The sequence below is a fragment of the Physeter macrocephalus genome, chromosome 11 (assembly GCF_002837175.3).
Source record: "Physeter macrocephalus isolate SW-GA chromosome 11, ASM283717v5, whole genome shotgun sequence".
In the NCBI taxonomy this organism is placed as follows: Eukaryota; Metazoa; Chordata; class Mammalia; order Artiodactyla; family Physeteridae; genus Physeter; species Physeter macrocephalus.
In genome coordinates, this window is record NC_041224.1 from 131325786 (window position 1) to 131346722 (window position 20937).

Here is a 20937-nt window from a genome sequence, read left to right on the forward strand (position 1 = left end):
ACTACAATGAGGTATCACCTCACACCAGTCAGAATGGTCATCATCAAAAACTCTACAAACAATAAATGCTGGAGAGGGTGTGGAGAAAAGGGAACCCTCATGCACTGTTGGTGGGAATGTAAATTGATACAGCCACTATGGAGAACAGTATGGCGGTTCCTTAAAAAACTCAAAATACAACTATCATACGACCCAGCAATCCCACTACTGTGCATATACCCTGAGAAAACCATAATTCAAAAAGAGTCATGAAGAAACTGACACATCATTGTAAAGCAATTATACTCTAATAAACATGTTAAAATTTTTAAAAATTAAAAAAAAAATAGAGTCATGTAGCACAGTGTTCATTGCAGTTCTATTTACAATAGCCAGGACATGGAAGCAACCAAAGTGTCCATAGACAGATGAATGGATAAAGAAGATGTGGCACATATATACAATGGAATATTAGCCATAAAAAGAAATGAAATTGAGTTATTTGTAGTGAGGTGGATGGACCTAGAGTCTGTCATACAGAGTGAAGTAATTCAAAGAGAAAAACAAATACCGTATGCTAACACATATATATGGAATCTAAGATAAACAAAATGGTTCTGAAGCACCTAGGGGCAGAACAGGAATAAAGATGCAGACGTAGAGAATGGACTTGAGGACATGGGGAGTGGGAAGTGTAAGCTGGGACAAAGTGAGAGAGTGACATTGACTTATATATACTACCAAATGTAAAATAGGTAACTAGTGGGAAGAAGCCACATAGCACAGGGAGATCATCTCGGTGCTTTGTGACCATCTAGAGGGATGAGATAGGGAGGGTGGGAGGGAGACGCTAGAGGGAGGAGATTTGGCGATATATGTATATGCATAGCTGATTCACTTTGTTATAAAGCAGAAACTAATACACCATTGTAAAGCAACTATACTGCAATAAAGTTGTTAAAAAAATAAATAAATAAAGTGTACAATGTGATGAATATATATTGTGAAGGGATTCCCCCATCACCTTATACAGTTACTTTTTTTAAATTAGAATACTTGATTCTACTCTTAGCAAATTTCAATAATACGGCACACTGTTATCAACTACAGTCACTGTGCTATGCATTAGATCCTCTGAACTTCTTCATCCTATAAGTGAAAATTTGTACCCTTTTACCAACCTCTCCACATTTCTTCTATCTCTTAGCCCCTGGCAGCCACCTTTCTACATTCTGTTTCTAGGAATTCAGTGTTTTTCTAAGATTCCATAAATACATAATACCATTTGTCTTTCTCTGTATGAGAAATCCAAAAATTCATTGCCAAGACCAATGTCAAGGAACTTAATCTCCTATTTTACTCCTAGCAGTTTTACAGTTTCAGGTTTTACTTTCAATTCATTAATCTATTTTGAGCTGATGTTTTGGGTATGGTGTAAAACAGGGGTCCCATTTCATTCTTTTGCATGTGGCTGTCCAGTTTTCCTAACACCATTTATTGAAGAGACTATTCTTTCTCTATTATCTCTTCTTGGTGTCTTTGTCAAAAATTAATTGACTATATATGCATGGTCATATATGTGTGGTTATTTCTGGGCTCTCTATTCCATTCCATTGATCTATGCGTCTGTTTTATGCCAATATTATATCACTTGACTGTACCATCTTGAGCCAGCATTTGATTATTCCCTCACCTTCTGTCACACTGGCATGGTCTCCTTGTTGACACTTAGGTTTTCAGAATGTCACTCTCTTCCCCAAGCTTTTTAGGGAATTCTGTTCTCAAGCAGAGACAATTCTCTCCTTAAGAGGAATACTGGTGCCAGATGTAAGGATAGTAAATTGCTCATTATATTACCAACATCTAAGAGAAAGAACTTTCCTCTAAGGAAAGAAGTGAGAAGGATTCTGAGATGGTTAAGATGAAAAAATATTTTCTGTAGTGTGTGTTATTCTAAATGCTCTACTGGGCAAAGGAGAAATACATAATTAAGTCTCTTGACTCTTCAAGTGAAGGTTACTCCTAGTATTTGAAAAGTTATCTAGCCTGTTAATGAATGTTAAGTAGCAAAAATACCTAAGTACTTTGGAAACAAAGTACTCTATAAAGAGGTTCATATCTTGCTTTTTTAGAGAAGAACAGAAGGAATCTGGTTTAAGTAGAAAATTTTAAAAAAACAAAGATTAGTATTAAGTGTGTACTAAGCATCTTCTATGGCACTGTCTACGAAACTAAAAAGAGAAAAAACATACCTTTTTTCAGACTTTTAGAGTTTTGTTTCCTAAAGGGACACACCAGAAGTAGATACATTAACTGACAGAAGTCACAAACATTACATATGTAAAAATTAATAGTAAGAAAAAGTAAGTGGAAGTCAAAGGAGCAGACTAAAGTTCAATGACAATCAAAATCACATAATTGGACAATAAAGACCATTACCAAACCAAGTCCTTTATTATCTGATATTCCTGCTTCCCTTGGAGGAGCAAGTAACACAAAATTTTATTAACACTACGTCAAATCCAGTGTCACACTTCAGGGTTATCCTCAACTCGTCCTTCCTTTCTTCCTCTTCTTGAACTCATAATCAACATGGGTTCAAAGGTAGTTGCAAAAATGAGACTCAAAAATTAGCACCCAACATTAATATGGAGAATCTGAATCTTAACACATTTTTAGTATCTAGCCACAGCTTTGTGAAATATCTTAATACAAATTATACTCCAAGGATATGAGTTTAACTGCAACAGAAGTCCATTTGCTATATTTTCACTGTGTGCATTGTATTGGGTTTTGGAAGGTTTTTTAAGATATTTCTTCTAGAAGCAAAAGGCATATGTATTATGCAGCTTTCAAGTAAGAATAAACTGATATCACATTTTCTGTCTTTAACACTCATATTTTCACAACATTTTCTTCTCATATCACTCTAAATTTTTTTGTTAATCACACACACTTAGTCATTATGATTACAAAATCATAATTATATCTAAGAGATTTGACAGTGGCACATCCCCACTATGGGAGTGTGAATTCTGAGCTTCTTTTCTGAATTATTAACCATCATTGGATATGAGAAATTGCAGTCAGTTTTCACTATGTTATCCAATGTGTCACTCAAGGATTTAAAAAATGCTTAGAAATGTGCTTGGACCATAACCAATACCAATTTCTTTATATGAAATTTCATTATATCAAAACAAATACAAGCCTGTGTGTAAAATACTTATGTTTATAAGTATGCAAGGTTTTGATGCTATAATTAAAGTCTCTTTTATTGCATATTTAACACAATCTGTGTTTATGTAAAGTTAAGATCTTTCAAAGAATTACTGGTTTATTCACTAAGCAAATGAAGTACACCAGTTGACTTGTGAAATTAGACTATTTTGTTTATACCTTTGTAATCTGCAAAGCCAGAAAAATAGATAAAATATACTTCTGTTTATTAAAGGTTTATTTATACATGCAGGTTTCATAAGAGTATCAATAAGTTTATATCATATACAGGTGTAGCCCTTTTAAGAAAAATAATATACAAATATTTACCCCCAAAATTAAGCATGGCAACTAGCATTTTAAAGAAATTCCTTGCTCCTCTAATAGATTGTACTGTGATGTTAAGTTAGAAAAGTAGGTAAGACTAGCAAAGCACGATGTGATCTCGGTATTTTTTGATAAAGGAATTCCTCAGGTCAACTCTTAAGTGTAATAATAATTTGTTCAAATGAAAGCTCTCATAGATGTCTAATATTTCAAAGATTTGGAAGGTAAATTGGTCGGATGAATAAATGGTGTCCACAATAACTCACTTTGCCTTCCCCATCCCTACTCTCCACCCTGAATTCAGCCCAAGAATATTTCAACAGCATATTTAGAAAACTTCTACTAAAAATCACTTAATATTTTATATCAGTGTTGAGGTAGGCGGTGTCACACAGTCTTTCAATAGCACACTTATTAACTAAAAAGAGGGACATGCTTCTGGCGTTGCAAATCCAACAGGTGCCTCAGTAAATATGCAGCACCATTTCTTTGTTGTCTGGATGGATCATAGTCTTATTTCCAGACTACGTGGTAATATTCTACATTATCTCCAGTGAATCTCTGGATGTTGGGTTAGTGATGGAGAGCAACTAAGAAATTATCTGTCTCTCCTCCCTGGTCAGCATGTAAAAATTAATAGCAGCTCACCAGTTTATTTATTGGAGTAGTTTAGTTTTTGTTTCATTTTGTGTTTAACGTCACACTTTGAAAAAACTGAAGCAACACATTTTCATCAGCCTTAAGAGTGAGTAGGTTTGAGAGAGGCATGGACTTCTATACATTATCAAATGTAAAATCGATAGCTAGTAGGAAGCAGCCACATAGCACAGGGAGATCATCTCGGTGCTCTGTGACCACCTAGAGGGGTGGGATAGGGAGGGTGGGAGGGAGGGAGATGCAAGAGGGAAGAGATATGGGGATATATGTATATGTATAGCTGATTTACTTTGTTATAAAGCAGAAACTAACACACCATTGTAAAGCAATTATACTCCAATAAAGATGTTAAAAAAAAAAAGAGTAAGTTGGTTTCAAACTTAATGAAACCACTTTATGGCTCTCTGACACTGCTATAAAGTCAGTAGAAAAACAGAACACAATGCTGCTGTCCATTATGGGATATATAATAAAAGAATCCTAAATCCAATCTAAGGCTACACCAATATCAGTAAATTTGTGGAGTCAAATAAAGTTACTTTAGTGGGTTAAAAAAAAAAAAAAAAAACAGCCAAAGTACTTGTTTTCTGAGTGGACCAGATTTCTGTATAATGGTCCTGGAAATGTATCTCCTGCCAGTACCTCCTTGAGAGAGTTAGGGCAAGCTAGCAAATAGAAGAACTCACCTAACTTTCAGACTCCATAGAACAAAGCTCAACTCTCATAACTAGTGGAAAAAACAATAAATTGTCCTTTATTTAACAAATATGTGTTGAGACCTAATACGTCATTGTTCTAGACACGTGGGACCAAACAGTGAATCAGAAAGAAATACCTTCCCTGGTAGAGCTTACTTTCTGTCTGGTATGACAGGACAGTAGACATGTTAAAAAGTAAATTCTATAGCATATAGAAGGTGTTAAAAGCCATAGGAATAAAAAACAAAGCAGGGTAAGAATGAGATGTATGTGAGATGGGGTAGGGTTTGCAATTTTAAATAAGGTGGTCAGGGTGGCACTGATCCAAGACTTAGAAGGAGATTGGAGAGAGAACCAGGCAGATACCTGGAAGAAGAGCATTCCAGGCAGAAGGAACAGCCAATGCAAAAACTCCAAGATAAGTACTTCATTTGCCAGTTCATAGAGAAACAAGTTGGCTCTAGTGGCAGAAGTTTAGGAGTGACAAGAGAACAGTAGGAAATAAGGTCTGAGGCCTAGCTTTATATGAGGTGCTCTCCCAACCAGCTTCCTACTCCACACAGGGCCAAGTCTTGGTCCACAGGTGCCTCCCCTGACCCCTAGCACCACTCTGGTATGAAAGTTCTTTGGACACCCTCAGGGGATATAGCTGTTTTAAGTCTCCTTTAACTCAAAATTGCATATTCTCACTTCTTTACTGCCCAAATAGTAGTCTTCTTTAGGATAATGAAATTATATAACAGTTGTTTCTCTTTTGTTTGCTTGCTTGCTTGTTTGTTTTTAAAGTATTTCTTCTAGTACTTTAGATGGTTTATAGTAGATAGTTTTGGGAACTCAGGCCTGCCAACTTGCCAGAAATATTAAGCTAAACCATTTGAAATTGTTATATTTATACATTAAAAATCATCAAATACTGGCACTTCCAAATGGTTTGACATAATACAGTACTTTTTCATTATTTTCAATACCTTAGTAGCCAGAAATATATGTGGCAAGTATTTCAAAATATATGTGGCAAAGACTGCTGGTTGCCTATGCAGTGGCCACTTCCTCCATCTTTTTGGTAACAGAACCCTTTTATTCAAGATGACACTGAGCCCAGTTAATAGCACCCATTCCCAGCCTCCCTTGCAGGTAGGTGCAGTCTTTGTCCAAAATCTGTCCAATGATATATAAGCAGAAGTATTACGTGGAACTTTCAGGAATATTTCTTATAGAGTAACTTACTTGACAGGGAGGTTCTTGGTATTTTTTCTCTTCCCTCCTTTTTTCCTCCTTCCTGCTTCCTAGAATGTTATTGTGAAGGCAGGAGCTCCAGCAGTCATATTAAACTATCAGGTATCACTGAAGATAGAAGCCACAGGCAAAAGTGACAGAAAAAAGACAGAAGGATATCAGAGTCACTTTTGACCTTGTGAAGCTTTCATTGGTAGCTTTGGATTAACAATATCCAGATATTTTTCATGGACTAGATTAACCCTTATCTTTAGGGCACTGCTATTTCTGTGGGGGGAGGGGGTTCTTGTTATGTGGTTTATTTAAAAACTAATTTTAAATAAATAAATACAATAGAAATCATTTTCAAAAATTAATTTATCCTAAAGTGGTAGAAGAGAAATCATTTTAGATTTTTCCCCACTGATTGTTCCAACAATTTGTTATTTATGTAGGAAAAACACCATCTAGTCATCTAGGAATGTATAGACCAAATGAGTTTTTGAATTTTTGTTTTCCTTTGGAAAATATTTTGTAGTCATGGTATATTAAGTTTGTGATTAAATTGTTGGTCATCATCTTAATAATGTTAAAGCAGGTATGACAATTTATGAGTTACATAAATGGAAATCTTTAAGATTTCAACTTATTCCACATGAAACTATTCAAATTTTATTTTTTCCTCTCTGAACAATGAATCTGCTATTCCCTTTTCATTTGCTTTACCAGATTTAATTTTCATGAAGTTATATAGCACTGCATCTTAATACTGGTTTCTGAGTAAAATCAATATAAAGCATGTGGCTACTAAAACCAGAAAAACCACTATAGCAAAATTCAAACATTTTGAGAACTGTTTACTATTAAGATATTCTAATCTTTAGTTAAAGTATTCTTAAGTGTAAGCCACTGTGGAGAAAGTTAATGTACATTTTAGTGCTTCTAATGAATATTTTAAAAGTCAGTAAAGGAGTAATAAAAACACAGATTTGAGAACACTTATCAATATTTATACCTCAATAAGCCAAAGAATAATTATAAAATTTGAAATAATTTTGAAATATGTAATATGCTTGCAAGTTTTAAGATATAAGAGTAAAATGATTCTCATGAATTAAACTAATGAGATTTTTAAATCTCATGTTAAGTCGGTCATTGTCTAACTATCTGAATCAGTGGCTCTTAATTCCATTCTGGGAAATGATGCCATCCATTAAAGGTTTCACTGGTCAGTAGTCAAATAATAAGAATAATGACAATGTAGTAAGTATTTAATAAAGCTGACCTAATTCAATTTATAAGAATCAGAATGTTCTTCGTAGAGAATAGACTGGTGGTTGCCAAGGGGGAGAGGAGTGGGAGAGGGATGGATTGGGAGTTTGGGTTTAACAGATGCAAACTGGTATATATAGAATGGATAAACAACAAGGTCCTACTATATAGCACAGGGAACTATATTCAATATCCTGTGATAAACCAAAATGGAAAAGAATATGAAAAAGAATGTGCGTGTGTATATATATATATATATGTATAACTGAGTCACTTTGCTGTATAGCAGTAATTAACACAACCTTGTAAACCAACTATACTTTAATTTAAAAATAAAGAATTAGAATGTGCTTCATTCTGAAATGATGCCCTGTGTTTTCTGCTATGCTACGGATCATAAATGATAGTCTGTTGTTGTTATTACTGCTTTTTTTAAATGTCCTTCTTAGATTCTACTTTCATCCCCAAAATTTGTTTTAAAGCTACTGATCTCTTAAATCAAAAAGTGAAAGAGTCCATAATTTTAGTGACTTCATTCTTTTTCATTTAGTGCATATTTTTACATTTCCTTTTCCATGTTTTCCTCAGAAATTATGTCAGAACTATAACTTAAAATATATCTTCCTTATAACTGAATTTTTTAAGGTGGTCATTACTTCAAACTAATTCCAAAATAAATTCCATCATAGGCTTCATTAATTTTCCATAATAATAACAGCCATGTTTATTACTATTATATATGTTATGAAGGAGAATCTATTGTCTATTCAAGTCCAGATAATTTTTTTAACTGATCCAGCCAGGAATGTAATTTAGAAACAGTCTCAACGAATAACAATTATTTGTAAATGTTTTTTGCAGAAGCAAACATAAAGGTAAGAAAGAAATGTGACAATACCATTTATGCTTATTAATGTTAATGTTACTCCTTAAAATATGACTATTGATTATAGATATAACATGGTTTCCCTTTTATCTACATATAGTCATCCATGTAATAAGCATATTATTATTACTGAGATCAGGAGTAATAACTATTAGATCATAATTTCCTTGTCTATAGTTATGTAAAATTTGTCCTACATTCTGTAAAAGGTGAAGCCTGAGACAGAGCTATCCAACAAAATATAATGTGAGCCACACATGCATTTTTACATTTTCTAATTGCTTCATTAAAAAACATAAACAATCAAAATTAGTTCTAATAATATACCTAATTAAATCTAATATATCCAAAATATTCTTTCAACATATAATCAATATAAAAATTATTAATGAAATATTTTATATGATTTTGATACCAAGTCTTCAAAATTCAGTGTGCATTTTACACTTAAGGTGCATCTCAATTCATACCAGGCACATTTCAATTGCTCAGTAGCCACATGTGTCTAGTAACTAGCATATTGGACAGCACAGGACCAAAGGCATATTATTCTTAATCCTGACATAACTGGGATACAGACCACAGGTCTATGACCATGTAAATGTAAGATAATGTAAGATAATCAGACTGAATTGGAACCCAGAGTTTTTTATTTGAATGTGGCTGTTTCCACCCACGTGGAGTCTTTAGGAGCCTGAAAAACATGCCTAATCCCAATGAATAGGAGTTTTCCATTTTCTTATAATAATCTTATCTAGAATCAATTTACAAGCAAGGAAAATCCAATTTACATGTTATTCTTTACATAAATAGAGGGAGATAAACTAGGTAAGACAAGTAAGTTTGGTGTGAGTTTGAAGACTGATAAAAATGAAGTTCTCTCAGACAAAAGACACTAATGAGATCAAGGATACCAGTGGATGAGCATGACTCTTGAGTTCCTTGGGAGACATACCCATGTGAGAATTACACAGCCAAGCTTGGTCATTTACATCATTTCATCTGGACTGGGACCTCAGGAGTGATTAAAGACCAATCCTTTTACAACATAAGGAAATCTTTAATATTTACTAGACTTGTTTCTTCCTGTGTCTTTGGGGTGACCCAAGGCTAAGTGCCACAGGCCTAGCAATGACATCCACAGAACCTACCTTTCTTTACTCAACAAATTCTGAAAGACAAGACACAACCTTCCCACAGATTGCTTATTAATTGGTTAGGGGGGAAAGGTAACTATGCAGTGAAGAAGCCAGACAAAACTTGGATCAGGTAATCAAATTAACATCCCCCTTGAGGTACAGAAGGACATCCTGTGCCTTCAAATGTGGCACCCTTAGAAGGACACATCATTGCTTTTGTGGTATTCAGGGCAGGAATGTATAACCTCCATATAATCATGAGGAAACGTTAGACAAACACAAATTAAGAAAATCTGATAAAGAAACTAGACTGTATTCTTCAAAAATGTCAATGTCATGGAAGACAAAACACAGTTGAGGAACTGTTGCAGATTAAAGGAGACCAGATGCAATGTGTAATCTCGGACTGGAGGGGGGAAATTTCAACAGAGGACATGCTTAGAACAAGTGACAGAGCTAGAATATGAATGATAAAGTAGTGTATCATGTTAAATTCTCTGAATTTTATAATTTGATAACTATAGTTATGTAAGAAAATATTGTTCTAGGAAACACACACTAGAATATTAAAAGGTAAAGAAGTATGATGTATGTAATATACTATTTTGGAAAACAAACAGTAAAATGTGTGTGTACATATGTATATATATGTGTGTGTATATATATGTGTGTGTGTATATATATATATATATGGAAAGAGAGAGAAAGAATGATAGAACAAATGCAGTGAACTGTTCAAACCTGGTGAGTATGGATAAACGGTATACAGAAATTTCCTGTTGATTCTGTTTCTCTGGAGAAGCCTAATACAGAATGTGGACTTTAGAAAACCATTCTGGTCATAACTCTTGGTGGAACAAATCATCTGTAACAGAGCAATGTCTTCACGGGAATGACAAGGCTACTGGTGATTAGTCCAAAACAAAGTTACAGTCTAAATGGCTCCGTAATCTTTTGGCTACTGTGCCTGTGGAAAGAATTAAACTAGAGAATCTAAGAAATTACTGGAAGAATTACATCCCACAATTCTGCTTGCAAAGGAAATATCAAGTATTGGGGGTTTTTGTTTGTTTGCTTGGTTTGCTTTGTTCTTGTTATTTTGGGGTTGTTTTTTCTTCTTTTGCAGTTTCTCTGTCCTTTTCTTGGGCTGGAGAATGGGCCTACTGAGAACACATAGGAATGAAAGACACTTACCCCTTTTCTCTAGTAGTTATTTTTCCTTTTGGCAAAGGAAACCCCAGTGCTGTAGCTGGGCACATGGCTCCCCAGCTCCAGATTCTATTTCTGAGACAGATCGGTGGTGCTGCTAAGGGCTGAGTATGGGCCAGTGGGATGAGAAGGAAGTGATGTATATGACTTCCAGAGTGTCTTCTTAAAGACACCTCTCCTAGACATGGTCTGCTCCCAACCCTTCCCACTACGCAGGATGTGACAATGACTGGGACAACCGTAGAAGCCATATGTGTTGAGGATGGAATAGATGCCCCACTATCCCTAGACCACTCACCTCTAAACTGTTATGTGAGAGAAATAAATTTCTGTCTTATTTATGCCACTGTATTTTCAGGTCTCTATGGTATAATATATCAACACACAAATTATTACTGAGAGTAGAATTGTGTAACAAAAACATTATATGCAATGCCCAAGAACACACACTCTCCAATGCCTTCTTCAAATTTGCCCAAACAAGAGAAGAACATCCCAGTGGTCACAGCCAATGGCAAAAAGAGTGACTCTAGCGACAGAGGCAGCAAGATGGGCCCACCAAGAAACTCACCTTCCTACCACAGCAGAGGCTTCACAACTTCTGCTCAAAAGGATCTGATAACTGCTTTGGACCACTAACTGCTGGACATTCCCACTCTCCCTCTAGAATATGAAATGTATTATCCTATTGCTGCTCCACCATTGGACATCAGGGATGGGGATGGGATGGAAGATATCTTGCCTTTTATTTTATAGATTGGTAAACCTCCAAGAACTGCAACAGGACCCAATGAAGAGGACAGGCACCACTTAGAGATCCTAAACTTTGATTTAGATGTAGTAACTGGATGGGATAATGGTTGCCTCTCTCGTAAGGGGTGCATGTTCTATGTAGGGGAGAAGAGTCAACAAGAGTACATGTTGAGACATTTATGCATGGGTGAGCTGAGATACATGGGAGACCAGAGAGGCAGACCACGGTGAAGTCATCTAACTGTGCTCCCTTCTTACTCAGAGTAATAGAGTCCCCAGAATTTCAGCTGGTCACATATGGCCATATGTCTCTAGACTATATTTTCTAATCTTTCTTGTGGTAAAGTATGGTGGTGTGACTAAATTTCAATCAGTAGGCTATGAAGAGAAGTGTTAGACATAATTTCCAGACATTTCCTTAATTTTTTCTGATAGTACTTCTTTTTCCTTCCTTCTCAAGAGCTGGGAAATGCCACCATAGTGGCCACCACTGAAGTTTTATGTTAGGATGGCACAGCTACCCCTCCAGCCCTGGATTACTTAGCTCTGGGCTAATCTACCTATTTCTAGTATCTTTGTTGTAACATCTAAGCCTATTATTAACTAATACAAGTTTCATCTAACTTTGGGGAGGCCTACTCTAAAATAATATTTGACTTTCCCAGAAAAGCAATAGGAAAATGCATATTTTGGAAGAATATGAACATTCTGAATAGTCATAGCTACTTTAAGAACTAAAAGTTGTAAAAAAGCATACCAAAAAGCATACCTGCTCACTCATTTTTCATTCACAAGAAAATAAAATTTGCCTTAAGTTGAAGTTACATTTAAGACAAAATATATAGGCGTAGTGTTGAAGGCCTGCCTAAGAACATAGCTGCTTAAAGTGAATAAAATTTGCTAACGAATAGAAGATCAGATTATAAGAATTTCACTGTATCATATATATACTGCATTGCAGCTACACTTCAATGTCCTAAACACATTGGTATGCCACATGGAATTGTTATTCTGGATGTGGCAGATCACTATGATATAACTTTGCTCTAACCCTGCTCAACAAAGCACACCAAAATAACGATAAACGTGGTAAGTAGTATATTTGAAGAATAAAAGTTACTTTTCTCTGGTTTACTTAGTGAGAGGTAAGGTTATAATCGGTCTCTTACAGATATCATCCTAAATTCCTGGAGATAAAAGATTATGCTGAAAGTGTCTCTGTACCTTAATAGTGCTTTTTTCTAGAAAACATTTTAACAAATTAATTTTTAATTTTTCTTATTCACAAATCTGTCATAAAATCAGTGAATATACTATTCTTTTCTTTGAATATCCTGCATAAAGCAAAGAAATCCAGTAATAATAATAAAAACATTTGAGGTTTATAAATAAGTGTGCATCTGTGTATACCCTGTCACAAGACAAAGAGGCTGATGAGGTTTGAGGGTTCAGACTTAGACAACCCAAGGATGTATGGGAACATTACTGAGGGAAGATGACATGGTTATTTTTTACAGAAATGTCACTAGATTAAATTTGGAGTCACTCTGCCCTTAATATAATAGTTGCCATAAACAAGGAGCCATGAGTTATCAGCTGTTCACACAAGTAGCTTTAGAGAATTTAGAGAATCATGGAAAAAAGATTAAATGTATATAATTTATAATCCGGGGTCTGTAATCCTACGGCTTTCAGTACCAGACTTCCTCCGATCCTCCAGTTGGGTCTCATTCCTGACCTTCATCACAACACTGGTTGACATTGTACTGTCTTTGGTGTTGACCTATTATTCCTCAAAAGAATAATACACAACAATGCAAATACAACCTGTTGGACTTTCAGTCCCTAAGACTTTTACTGTAAGAATCATTAAAAAAAAAAAAAAAGACAAATCACCCAGCTTCCTACATAATTCTGTAAGCACACAGAAGACAAATCTACCATACTTGGACATTGCATTTACCTTTTTAATATTCAGTATCCAGTTTCTCTGTTGTGTTTATGTATTGTATGTAAATATATATGAAAATACAAAAACATTTATTTATATCAGGTTCTCTTTCCTGTCTACTACGTGACATAACAAACCAGGACTTATAAATAATTCCATGGAAAACACTAACACCCTATCACTGTATTTATAAATAACCTTTATCTTCCCCAGATAACTTCCTAAATCAAATTACAAATGATGAGTTTTTGTATTAAAGGCATCTCTTCCAGAATATGGTATACTATTTTAATTTCCTAAGGGTGAATTTTTCCACTACGTTATGAAATCATTTTATTTACGTATGTGAATGATGCATGAATAGGAGAAACTGTATTAGTCCAAATATAAATTCCTATTTCTTGAAACAATTATCTTAAAGAGTATAACAACAAGAGACTACAAGTTTTAAAGGCAGGCTTCCTGAATTTGAATCCCAACCCCCCCATTACTAGTTGTGTAACTCCAAGCAAGTTTCTTAATCTCCCTAAGTTTTCTTTTCCTCATCTTGTTATTTCTACACCTAAAAATGAAAGTCTATTGTTACATTCAATCAAAAAGAATTATGTACCCATCTGCAATAGACTAAATGTGTCCTTTCAAAATTCATATGTTGAAACCTTAATCCCAATGTTGATGGCACCACGAGGTGGGGTTTTTCAGAGGTAATTAGGTCATGAAGGTGGAGAACTCATGAATGGGATTGATGTCTTTAAAAGAAGAGGCCAGGGGCTTCCCTGGTGGCGCGGTGGTTGGGGGTCCGCCTGCCGGTGCAGGGGACGCGGGTTCGTGCCCCGGTCCGGGAGGACCCCACGTGCCGCGGGGCGGCTGGGCCCGTGGGCCATGGCGGCTGGGCCTGCGCTCCGCGGCGGGGGAGGTCGCGGCGGTGAGGGGCCCGCGTACCACAAAAAAAGAAAAGAAGAGGCCAGAGAGGTAGCTAAGTCTCTACTCTCTACCATGTGAGGATACAATGAGAGGACAGCCATCTGTAAGGCAGGAAGCGGGCCCTCACCAGACACTGGATCTGCCGGCCCCTTGATCTTGGACATCTCAGCCTCTAGAACTGTGAGAAGTAAATGTTTGTTGTTTAAGTCACACAGTCTATAGTAATTTGCTATAGCAGCCCAAACACACTAAGACACCATCCTATAAAGTGACAGAAAGAGGAATTTCTCCTTCTTTATCGCCACTGAGCAGAACCCAAAAGAACCAATTCTTATATATATAATTACTGTGTATGATAAAATATATTTTAAAACATCCAATTTGTCCTGAAGGTGCTATGCAATTGAAAAATATGCATATAAATGTATACTTTTCCTTTGGGACCATTGCCAAGAGTAACCCTGTATCACTATTCTGCAGGGAGCAAAGTAAACCCCCTTTCTGTGGTTGCTCATTTCCATACTTTGTTCTTTCTAAGGGCCTTTGTATTTGGAATAGTCTCTGTCCCCACCATACCCTTTCTTTCCTTAATAGTCTACTTTAAAATCACTCTAAAATGCTCTTTCAAGAATAATGCCATTTGACTTTCATCACTGTACAAACCTTATCCCCCTACACCCAGGAGCATGCCTCTTCCCTCTGTCCTTTCACAGCAGGATCATGCCCTCACTCACTCAAATTGCAAAATTTGGAGTCATTTTCGGTTTTTCCCTCTCCCTCAACCCAGCATACTCATTCACCTAGTTGGGTCTAGTCTACTACCAAAGCATTTCTTAATGTGAGGCCCATCTATTCCCCCCACCCCCCAGGCAAACTATTTCTAAATTAAAGTACTTTAAGTGGTTATTCTTTCTTTCTTGAAATAATGCAATAATTTCTACTTTTCCTATCTTTCAATACATGTCCCATTTCTTGTATATCTTTACCACTGTTTCAGAATATTTAATATTAAGTGTAAACAGCCATAGTCTCAAGTATAGGGTTGAATTTAGATCCTTCTAATTTGTATTTCTATCACATCACTAAGACGCTTGAGGAAAATGATTTAAATTATGTATTTAATAACACAGTAGCCTCTGATGCTTAATCCTTCTTATATACAAGAGCTGTTATGGGTCAGTTCTCAAATGTACATTAGTAAGGAATGAGCCTGCCCTCAAGGCACATTACAATATGCCCTTTCTTAACAACTCGCTAGTAATACCATATACAGAACTGCTTAATAGTCAAATTTCCATTTGGATTTGGATTTTAAAAAGAGATAGGATTCTTAATATATCTAATGCTTTAGAAACCGCAGCATTTAATAGCCAAGAATATTTCTATTTATATATAGACTGAGGCTGTTAACATAATGTAAGTGTAAAATAATTGAACACTACCTAAAGGTCAACCTCCTGTGAAAAAACACAGAGAGCTATTTAAAAAAATCAAACACTTTATTCCACATGAAGATGATGTACTTCTTTGGTGAAACTTTTGCTTCAAAGAGGTGTTTAATTCTCAAACAGATGCAGAATTCAACAAAGTTAATATTTTGTAAATGACTTGAAGAGTGGTGGTGGTGATTTACCCCAAGTTGATCATTTTAGAGCTGTTCTCAGGAACACAGTCCATCTCTTCTCACATTAGTATCATTTATAGCATCCAAATGCATTTGAGTTCAGCAGATTTCCTGGAACCCCAGAAGGGATTCATTACAGATCTTTTCCAAAGTTAATGTCTTTTTATTTGCATAAAAATACAAATTCCATCACGGCTTCCAATCAGAGGCAATAGGAGAGCACTGTAGATGTCTAAAGACATTCATATCTGAATAGATTATGAGGATGGAGCTTCACATTCATTGTTGACATTTTGCCATTTATCACCGAATTATATACACTACGAAAGAATATACAAGTTTAGAAAAATCATCTCTCACAAAGATGCAGGAGCTTATCTGGAGAACAGATCCTGTGATGTGTTTTGTAACAAAATGCCATCAGCCTTTTCTTCAAAGTCAAGGAGAAACTTCTACACAGATTCCAAGGATGGAAAATGTTTTAAAACGTGACCTTTTAAATCTCTGCTCTACATAAGTACTAGAATTCCCCTTTTAGGTAATTGTATAAAGTTGGAGCCATAGCACTTTGATCTTGCCATTGTCCCCTACTTGGAAGAAGACGCAAAGTGTTTAAACAGAAGAGATTCTGGATGAGTCATTCATTCTCAGGCCCCAGAGCAGGACTTGTTTGGATTTCCTGAACTTCAGTCACAGAACATTAACAGGGAGTAAAAGGCATTAATAGTCATTTATTCACTCAGCAGTGCTTAATTAATAGGGTTCCCTGGTTTGCCTGAGATAGTCCCTGCTTATACCTATTGTCCTGGTATAATTATTAATAGTGTCCCCTCAAAAGGGTTCTTTGGACTATAAATTATGTGGTAACCCTATGAACTGAAGGTGACACGTATGTCAAATCTATTTTAGGTTTCAGATAATGAACAAAAGTCTTCTGGTCAAGGCATGGAATCCTTTCCTTACCTAAAATCACGGTTGATCACATAGGAGTATTATCCCGGTATAGCGTAGGGCAGCACCTGATGTGCCCAGGCCTTGTCAGTAAGGAGAACGTATGAGTACCAGTACAGAAAAACAGCCAGGCTAATGTGGGTTAAGAAGCCAAAGGAGTTGGAAGCAGACGCAGAGGGCTAGATAGTGACTACATAGGAAATTACTTATCTGGTTACTCAGAGATCAAAGGGTTTTGTCTTGTAAATACCCTAGAGATGGTGGGTTAGTATTTAAGAAAAAAAATCACACTGTAATTATACCTATATATTATTAATATTTCACAGAGTGTATATGTGTGCTTCAATGAAATATTAGCCATTGAGTACCTAATCTAGTTCACCTATGGGGTTTAATTAGTTTACCCCAAAGATCCTCCCTGCTGCTTCTTTTCCCACTGAAGTTATTAATCTCCTAAATCTTTAAATGTTAGGTCCATGTTTAAGCTCAAATCAGCAAAATAATCTCAAGTGCCACAACAACAGGCCAAGTATGTAGCCCTCGAAAGGTAAAAATGACAATGAAATCTGAGGGCAAGTGAGGTCCAGAATATGGGAACAAGGACTAATCTCTTAGGGGGCCTAGAATTATGATTTTACCCTCAGATGCTTGAAATTAGGAGTGCTGCACAATATAGCAGAAGACACATGCGATTTGCAATGAGAAAATTTGGACTTGGGCCATACATTCTAACTAGAGGAGCTTAATTCAATTTCTTACCTCTCAGCATCACATTCTCATATAGAAAATGCAGAGGATAATCATACTGATTTCACAGGGTTATTTTTAGGATCAAACAAGTTAAAATATAATCATGGGGTAGAAGATGTTGGCAGTAAACTTTGGGCGGCTAGTACACCCTCATTTTCTTCATCGCATTGCTAAGGATCCTTTCAAAGTGGCCAGACTTCAGCTATATCAAACATATTTCTTTCTTCCCTTGCTCATTTATTTTCTTTATCATTACTGGCATATGAGCAAAAAGAAAAGTGGGCACGTCAGTACACACAATTTTTTTTACCACATCCAATTCTTTTTTTGTTGAATCCAGTTAACCCTGCTCTTGGGATTATTAATAATATAATTAATGACACTTGTCTAAAAACTTCACTTCTTAGCTATTTGTTTTATTGCCATGAGGAAAGAACTGTAGTTTATTCTTATATTCTTCCGAAGAGCAAAGATTTTTCAAATAATCAAACCGAGCTAGGGAGGTTCTGCAGTCTAGGGAAATCGCATGTTTTTCCTGAGACGTAGTGTGTAATTAGTTAGTGCTCTTTAGAGTTCCTGGGAGTGTGTTCATTGATTATCTGGCCAATATTTCATGTAAAATGACATCTCTATCTGCGAATAAATGGTCCTATGGTCCTTTTGTGTTCTATTCTAGCAAATTTTTTTTATTCAACACTTGAAAATATTCACAGTTGTGAATGTGAATTTTTAAATACAAAATTAGAATGAGAATTGGAATTAGAAACTCCGTTCAGTATCTGTGAAAGAGAAAATAATTCCAAGCTGCTGATCTTTAGAAGGCAAAAACAAAACTCCATTTCACAAGCATCCTTCCTACATTGTTATCTAACCAACCATTAGCACTCACTTGCCTACATTTTTACGGTGGTTGACAATCTGTGCTCAGCTACTATGATGCCAATCTCTCAGAATTAGTTCTTGATTATTTTCCTGAAAGGCTCAAGCTTTTAAAACATACTGTCTGGTTCATCCTCAGCATTTCTGTAGGAAATTGGCAACAGATGTCAATGCTAACATTTCATAAATTTTACAAAATCATTAAGATGATGACACAATTAACATAATCAGTAGTGATTACATCATAACCAGACCATGGGAACTTCTCCGTGTTGACTTAGGCCTCAGTAACCATTAATAAGATAAATTATCTTAAGTTTAAAGTTTATAGTTATCAATTATAGTTAATCAAAGGTATCTAGAAAGTAATATTAAGCTAGCAGGACATAACTGACCATAAGGAGATTCTGAGATAATTTAAAATTAAACCATTAACAAAGACATACACGTGCTATATACTTTGGTTTTATTGATTTATATATCAGTCACTCATTTATTCAACAAATATATATTAAACACCTCCTCTGTGCCAAACATCATCTTAGATTATTTATATATATCAGTTAACAAAATTCCTACCTTCAAGGAGCTCACATTCTACTACATAGAGACTGACAATGAATCATACATATAGGTAAAGTATATAGTACCTTGGAAGTTTATAAGTGCAATGAAAATAAAAACGAAGTGGATCGAGATTGTGGGATAGTAAGAGGGAGGAATATCTGTATATTTTACTGCATTTTTTTCCACCAAAAAACAGCTAATGTTTAATAATCACTAGTACAAAGTATTTTCTTCGCTTAAATATCTGTGAGCTTTTACAGTACAAAATTGTCCATTTTTCTTGACATCCCTTAAAGGTATTCATAACTGGGGTTAATAAAATATGCAGCTAAAACAAAAGAGAGAGAAACATATGTCATCTTCAATCTGATGTTATCTATTTAGTTCCAAAGGTGATGTCATGTCAATTATATCACTAAAATTGTGTTCTGAAACTGTACACTAAAAACAATATCTGTAATTACACCAGGAAAAGCAGCTGCTGCCTGAGAACAGCTGTCAATCTAGTGCAGAACCAATTTATTTCAGTTGATGTCATAACTATGATAGGTCCAATAATGTCCCAACATAGCTGTACGGTCATGTTTATTTTGTAGGTCACTGTTCCTTTCATTGTAGAATTTTGTTTTATGTGTCTCTAATGACTCTATTGTTACCAAAAACTGGGTATTAGCAACATCCAGATGTCAGCCACTAATGCAATAATCAAAGCAACATGCATATTCTCAATCTCTCTGCAAAACTGCATTTGTTTCTCATTTAGAACTCAATTCAAGAAACATTAATTGAATGCTACCCAATGCCAGGATTCTTACAAGATACTGTAATAAATATGATGTTGAACAAATCATGTGCCCCATCCTCCAGGATGCACTTTTGCAAAGTGCATAAATAGCTATAAAGTTTGAGGGGGGTCAGTAATTTAATACACATACAAGATATTTTGAACTGTGTTCTGATTTGGCCATTGTGACTTAGCATTTTCTAGCTCTCGGAGATTATATCACACCAGCATCTTGGACCTATATTTTGATTTGCTTATTTTTCCTATTTCAAATCACACTTGCAAATTTGAAATTTCCAAAGTGAATCAGAACTGCAGGGGAGGTGTGCTCGTAGGCAGGGCAGGCAGGCAAGGCACATCTTTGAAAAGGTATCCTTGACAGTACTGAAGAGTAAGGAAAATAAAGAGGTTAGAAAAAGGAATCTGTTCATGGTCTGGCAAGAAACAGGGCATCTATCAAAGCAGAGGCTCTTAACCTTTACTGTCGGGGACCTCTTGTTACTTAATAAGGCTTTTAAATGCATGAAATAAAATAAATAGCATTACCAAGAAAAACCAGTGAAATAGAAATATCACCGTTTTTATTGTCATACAGTAATATATGTGCTTCTTCATTAGCACATTAAATTACAAGAGGTAGCAGTGTATCTAATAACATTGATAATTTCAAAGTAGTGTTGAATGTAAATGATTATTTTGAAATATCTGCAACATGATATAAAAACACCTGTGATTTCTATTAATGACAAAGTTTCAGGTGCTACTAATAGAGTGTTTGTGGCCATCACATATAATTGAAGGACATACTAAATTTCACAGGTTATATTTTGCTGATCATAAAACACACTGCTCACCCTCCTGCCTTCTGTCACTGGCCCATGACACAGACTTAATTCTTACCAATGCATGGCATCATTCAGCAATTTAATTTCCCAATGCCTCACAAAAGCAACACCTTATCAACCTCATACATTTTGCACAGAAGCATAAACTTCATTATGCCCTTCAAACTTGCCTGTCACTGGGTAAGACTGGGCTCATGATAATGTGAACTTGGAAAAATAGTTCTATTTACCCAGTCTTGGGTCTGATAAATGACCACCATTACCTGTCATTTTCAAAATCAACAAAAATCCTACAATACTAAATGTTA

At 35.6% G+C, this 20937-nt stretch overlaps 1 long non-coding RNA gene across 2 annotated transcripts in view; it reads right to left on the reverse strand.

Annotated features, from left to right (window-relative positions):
* Nucleotides 1-20937, reverse strand: part of LOC102977218 (uncharacterized) — a 349947-nt gene that overhangs the window by 286685 nt on the left and 42325 nt on the right. The window lies entirely within an intron of this gene.